At 38.4% G+C, this 7043-nt stretch overlaps 1 non-coding gene across 1 annotated transcript; it reads left to right on the top strand.

Moving 5' to 3' along the window:
- Nucleotides 1-5714: 5714 nt before the first annotated feature.
- Nucleotides 5715-5821, top strand: LOC122152229. Its single transcript, XR_006164464.1, has one exon. It is a non-coding gene; the product is annotated as a U6 spliceosomal RNA (small nuclear RNA).
- Nucleotides 5822-7043: the final 1222 nt, after the last annotated feature.

Raw genomic sequence — 7043 nt, 5'->3', positions numbered from 1 at the left:
TAGAGATAAGTCCCTTGTCAGATATGTTATTACCAAATATTTTTTCCCAATCTGTAGGTTCTCTTTTGACTCTTTTGGAGAAGTCTTTGGAAGAACATATAAATTTAATTTTTAGAAGGTCCCAATCATCTGGCTTCTCTACTGCTGTTGGTGCATTTTGAATTATGCTTGATAGTCTCAAAATATTATATTTTTAATGAGCATTACTTACTCATTAAATTAAAAAAATGTGTATGTTGTAAAACCATTCCATACAATAAAGAAATATGCATGATTTAAAAAAAGGAGGAAAGAAAAATCAAGTATTGTCCTTATAGAATATGATATGGTAGAATGCATCGTATATAATAAAGGTAAGTATTGTTTTGCAACAATTTTTTATCTTTTACTTCTCTGTCTATATATGTTGTTGTTATGTGCCGTTGTTGAGTCAGACCTGACTCATAGCGACCCCTCCTTGGGTTTCTGAGGCCGTATCACTATGGAAGTAGATTGTCCAACCTTCCTTCTGAGGAGTGGCTGGTGGGTTTGAACTGCCAGGCTTCTGGTTAGCAGTCAAGTGCCTTAGGCACTATGCCACCAGAGCTCCTATCTATATATAGACATAGTTATTAATCTATTTTATTGTAATATAAAATATTTTTCTTACCTTGGATCACAGTAAAAAAAGTTGAAAGCAATTGTCATGTAGGGCCTAGGGAATCTCTCTCTCTTGTGTTTTCTATAGAGAACAAATAGCACTAGTACCCATACACACATTACCTCATAAGAAAACCTAATACAAAAATTAATTTCTTCTATTCTGTATTAGTTCCTTGGGGCTGGCATAACAAAGTACCCAAAATTGGGTGGCTTTTAGGTACAAAAGTTTGTTGTCTCATAGTTCTGGGGCCTAGGAGTCTGAATCAGGGTACTGGCAGGGCCATGATTCCTTTGAAGGCTTTAGTGAAAATCCCTTTTTTTCCTCTGAGCTTCAGGTAACCCAAGGTGTTCCTACACTTGCAATTGCAGCATAATTCCTATTCCGTCTCTGTTGTCACAAGGCCTTCCTCCCTCTTTGCCTCTAGGTCTCTTCTCCTTCCACTTATACTGGGTTAGGGCCCACCCTATTTCAGTATGACCTCATGCAAACTTAACTGATAACATTTTAAAAGACTCTCTTTCCAAACAAGGTCACATTCACAGGAATCAGGAAGTTGGATATCAGCATACCTTTCTCTTTTTTTTCAAATTTTTATTGTGATTTGCGTGAAGGTTTACATTATCATTTTCCATACAGTAGTTCACATACAGTTTCATGACATTGACTGCAATTCTCCACGATATAACAGTTCTCGTCCCACTTCCTCCCCCCAGTTACCTCTTCCCTGTGTCCTTCCCTCTCATGCATTCCCACCCCTTGAGCTGTCTTCCTGTGCAAACACTGCCGTCTGTTCTCCCACGATTGATCACTCCAAGGAGTGTATCTACCTGATGTAAATGTTTACCCCATATACCCATCTGTTGTTTGGCTGGAAGCCACAGGAGTGAGTTAAGTTCCAGACCTGAAGGGTATCTAGGAGCCATAGTCTCAGAGGTCTTACCAGGCTCTCTCAGATCAGAAAACCTGATCTTTTTCTTTTTCTTTTTTTAAGATTTTGAGTTTTGTTCCACATTGTTCTCTCACTCTATCTAGGATCTCCTGTACCAATCCCCCTCTTAATGATTGACAATGTTAGCCGGCACCATCCAATTCTTTTGGTCTCATGTCATATAGGCTGAGGATCACATGGTCTACTAGTCCCTTGGATTAATTGTTTTCACGCATCTTTGGTTTTCTTCATTTTTCTTTGCTCTGAATGAGGAGAGACCCATCATTGCATCTAGATGGCTGCTTGCAAGCTTACTCTCTCCTTCTGGGTAGCTGGCTGTTGCCAAGAAGCCACCGCAAGCTCACGCCTTGTCAGCTGTACTATACACCTGGACTTTCTTACAGCATATACAAACATGCATCAACATATCTTTTTTGGGAACATAATTCAATCCATAACACATTCCCTGCATCAACACCTCAGTGTAGATGCAGACAATGTATGTTCATGAATATTATTTTCATCAATACAATGGGCATCTCACATGTTGGTATTTCTCAACCAGAAATTACTTAAACTATATCTAAGCCAGGGCTAGTCCTTATGACAGGGTCCCTCTCCTAGCTGACTGTGATATATATACTGAGCTAGCGAAAGACACGAAAGAAGGTCCTATATAACAGCACACAGACTTACCCTTATTCTACTTGTACTAGCCATAGTCTCCATTTGTAACATTCTTTATGAAGTGTGCAGAAGTTTTCAAGCATAAAGATAGCACATAACTTTCATTTCCTTTAGTATCAAGCCTTTCAGTAATTTAGTTAACATAATCTTATACTGCTTACCTGTGTCCACACCTTCGTTGTTTTCATAGAACTCATCTAAACAAATCAGATCTATCTGCAAGATCCAATTTAAGTCAAAACCTTCTATGAGATTTTTCAGATTCCCCCATCTAGCCTTCATTTTTTCCCCCAGTCTCTGAGTGCTCTCAAATTTTGTTTTCTGAACAATTCTTTTTACACAAAATAATTTACCACAATGAGTTTATTGCTTAACTATTTCACATGTATAAGCCTTGACATTCTTGTCAGATTACAAACTCCTGGAGTGGACTGTCATTTCCTCTATGCTTCCTCTCAGTAGTCAATAAATTGGCATAAATAGTCACTCAATATGGATTCATAAGTGATTCAATGCATTAATTCTGCTTTAAGATGGTCAGTTGTGGACATACAAATGTTAATATCTTCTCATTTCCTTTATTTTACTGAATATAATGCATTATTTACAAGTTCACAAGACCTAGCAATCCATGAGATATAATCAGTTCTTATAACCATGTATTTTTAAAATTTAAAAATAACACTGATGATGCTAGCTCTTACAATTGCAGAAACATTTGGAAAGATGAATAATGAGGTTAATTAGCACTGTATCTGATGACAGAACTTCACTAAGTAAGACTAATGGAACACTAGTGGCAGAAGGGTTAAGACATTCAGCTGCCATCCAAAAGGTCAGCACTTCTAACCCACCAGCTGCTCCGCAGGAGAATGATGAGGCTGTTTGCTTCTGTAAAGATTTACAGTCTTGGAAACTCTATGGGACAGTTCTACCCTTTCCTCAGGTTGCTATGAGTGGAAATTGACTCAAAGTCAGTGAATTGAGTTTAAATACGACTAGTTAGACATTTCCTTCTGTATGTGGAGCTCCTAATTAATACCTGAACTCATATTTCCCTGACTTTTTGCCACAGCATTCATCAATTTGTTCTTCTCTCAGATATATGAATGCCGTTGAAAACATAAATCTAAAATGCCTTTGTAGTTTTTCCCATATAAAAAGTAATCTTTCCTACAGAGTGAGGAGAATTCAAAGAACAAACAGTATATAATTGAGTTACATGCCAGGTACAACTCTCATTACTCATGTTGGCTTATAGCTACATTAAACAGTAAAGGACCTAAGCATTCAAATTTGTCATTCCCTTTTTAAAATTTTCAAGTCTCCTCCTTAAACATCAACATCCTTGGAATGACTGATTTTTTAATTCATATTGAATTATCTTTTAGATTTTTGTGTCCATGTTGTTGTTGTTATGTGCCGTTGAGTCGGACCCAACTCATAGCTACCCCTCCTTGGGTTTCCAAGGCAGTATCACTATAGAAGTAGATTGCCCAACCTTCCTTCCAAGGAGTGGCTGGTAGGTTTGAACCGCCAGCCTTCTGGTTAGCTGTCAAGTACCTTAAGCAGTATGCTACCAGAGAAATTTATTATTAATTTATTAAAATAAATTAATTTTTATGTTTGTTTGATTGATTGCTTTTAAGATAGGAAAGAAGCCTGAAAAACCATGAAAATTTCTTCTGTCCCACTGAGTATAGGATTATTCCTTCTGACTTCAGGTTAAAATTGTTATATAAGTAGTCAAATAACCAAACAACTCAACTAGTGTTTCTGTACACTCCAAATTGATTGAGAGTTCATTTAGTTACATACATGCAGAACAAGTTGCTTGGTTTTGCATGCACTTTTAAAGGTATTGTCACTCTTTGTTCTTTATTTTCTGTAATAAATTCACTCAAAAATTCTACTAACCAGCTTCTGCTGTAGTAATAAACAACCCCAGTATCTCTGTGTCTTATGACAACAACCATGATAAAGTACATGAGGGCTGTAGCTTCAGTTGAGGCCTGGGTTCAGCTGAGTTTGGTTGGGCTTGATCACAAGCATTTTTTCATTCTAGAACCCAGGCTGAAGGAGTAGCCTCTATCTGGGACATGCTGTTCTCACTGTGGAGGGTCAAATCAAGAGAGGGAGTACCAAACCATGCAAATTATGCAAGAACATTTAGAGCTTCTACTTATTCTATTGGCCAATCAAAGTACTGTGGCTTAGGCCATAGTCAGCAGGGCAGGGAAGTATAGGGAAGCATGGCAAGAATGTTGTTTGTTGTCATCAAGTTGGCTCCGACTCATGACAACCGTATGTATAACAGCACAGATTGTTGCCTGATCCTGGGTCATCTTCACCATCAGTTACGTCACCAGGGGGCACAGAGGGGAGAAAGTTGCAGACCACATTCCTTGATACTATCAGAGGGGGTGACACCAAAATGACCCAGGGCCTGTGGTGGCAGTGGTAGCAGGCAGGCTGATGTCACAGGGAGAGGGCCACCAAGGCAGTGGCTTTACTAGGGTTGGTATCACCCATCACCCAGTGCAATATCTCCACCACAACCCCCCCCAGCCCCATCACCCAGCAGTCAGGGTGCTGGCAGGTGAGCCTCGGTTCTTGCCATTGGGTGGAGAGGAGGGTCTCACCTAGGCCAATTGGAGAATGGAGGAACTACAGAAAGCTGTTGGGGGGCAAGGCCAAGAAGGACAGGGCTGGTGCAGGACTCTGCCCCAACCTGTCCCACTCTGTGGAGGGGGTAAGGGGGTGACAGGGGCTGGCCCATCCATGGGGATGTGACGCCATGAGTTATTGCACTGGGAGACACCAACCGTAGTGATACCACTGTTGATGTTCATTGGTATGTTTGAGTCCATTTTTTGTGGCTATTATGTCAATCCATCTCACTGAGAGTTTTCCTTCTTTTCAGTAATCCTCTACGTTACCACACATGATGTACTTTCTAGCGATTGGTGTGTTCTGAAGATATGTCCAAAGTAAGTGGGCCAAAGTCTTGCCATCCTCACTTTTAAGGAACATTCTGTTGTATTTCTTCCAAGACTGATTTATTCATTCTTCTGGTAGTCCCTGGTATATTCAGTATTCTTCCCTAACACCCTAATTCAAATGCATGAATTCTTTCTTTTCCATTGTCAGGTTTCAAATGCATTTGAGGAGGCTACTGAAAAGGCAATGGCTTGCGTCAAGTGTGCCTTAATTATCAAAGTGACATCTTTGCTTTTTAAAACTTTAAAGCATTCTTTTGCAGTGGATTTCCCCAATGGAATACGTTGTTTGATTTCTTGACTGCTGGTTTCATGGACACTGATTGTTGAGTGAATGAACATTTATGAAATAATGCAATCTACCTACTCTACCCTCCTGTTCACCGATGTTCACTTCCTTCCTGTAAGTAAAATGAACTTACCTCCTCCTAAAGTTGATTTTAAAACTTTAAACATTGTGCTCACTTTGGCTGCACATATATTAAAATTGGAACGATACAGAGAAGATTAGTATAGCCCCTGTGCAAAGATGACTTGTAAATTCATGCAGTACTCCATATTTTTAGGATGAATGGAAATAGGGAACCCAGGAAGGAAGTGGGAAGAGTACAGTTACATTGAGCGATTGCAACCAATATCATGAAACAAAATGTGTGTAAATTATTAAATAGAATACTAATTTTCTCTGTAAACTTTTATCCAGATTACAATAAAAACTTCAAAAAATATTAAATTTAAATTTCAAACAAGATCATATTTTGTTTCTGGGAGGGATATGAAATTTGTGGGTACACTATTCAACCCAGTATAATTGGGTTTAAAACTGTGAAGTTATAAATCTCATAACCAGCCTCATAGGAGTGTACTACTGTACACATGACTGGAAACTAAAAAATAATTGTGTTTTTCTAAACTGGAATACCCCAGAGGGCGTGTGAATTTACACTTACACAAATTCACAAAGAAAGGGAGAAATCATCTTATTAAATTGCTTTGTGGCCTGGCATTTTTCTTCAGCATTCTTTGTGGAAGAAATCATCTGTGTTGAAAATAGAGTTGAATTCTGTTAATGCAGTAATTATTTTACTATCAAGGGCAACTACTGACGAGAGGAAAATTGCCTTGAGGTTTATAGTTTATGTATCTGATCAGAAAACACAATTGCCTTCCATAAATCTGCCAGATTTTTTTGGGAAAAAAAAAAAACAACCAGAAATTGAAAAGCAATTTTATTATATGGGCTTTCAAGATGTGATTTTGAGTTTGGTCTACCTAGTATGAAGGAATCTTAAGAGTATCCTTACTTTTGTCTCTTAGCACAAAAGTCTGCCCTATAAGAGAGAGTTCAGAACACTTATAACATGGATAAAAGCACAGACAGGCTCCATCATCCCTTTGAAATGGGCAACTAGGGAATGTTAACATGCTGATAACAAACATTAAAAAATAACATTTCTGGCTCAGTTTGTGCTCAATATGTCCATATTTTTGAAAGAGGCATCTTTTACATTTCTGCCATAAACTACTTTCATAGCAGGACCTGAGAAAATAAGGCATTGCAAAGTAGGCCAGGATACAGAATTTTAAAATATCACCTTTATTTAAGATACTCTTCTCACTTCCCTAAACATTCAGATAGTACTGTTGACTAAAAAACAAAACACCTCACTGCCATCGAGTGGATCCCAACTCATAGTGACCACTCCTTGGGTTTCTGAGGAGTGTCTCTACGGAAGTAGATTGCCCAATCTAAGCAATCTCTTTTTTTAAATTTTTTTTTTTTTTT

Source organism: Orycteropus afer, unplaced genomic scaffold, assembly GCF_000298275.1.
Source record: "Orycteropus afer afer isolate SDZICR_OR568_19922 unplaced genomic scaffold, OryAfe1.0 scaffold00021, whole genome shotgun sequence".
Classification (NCBI taxonomy): domain Eukaryota; kingdom Metazoa; phylum Chordata; class Mammalia; order Tubulidentata; family Orycteropodidae; genus Orycteropus; species Orycteropus afer.
Note: the sequence above shows the minus strand (reverse complement) of the source record. Positions and strands in the feature narration are given on the sequence as shown.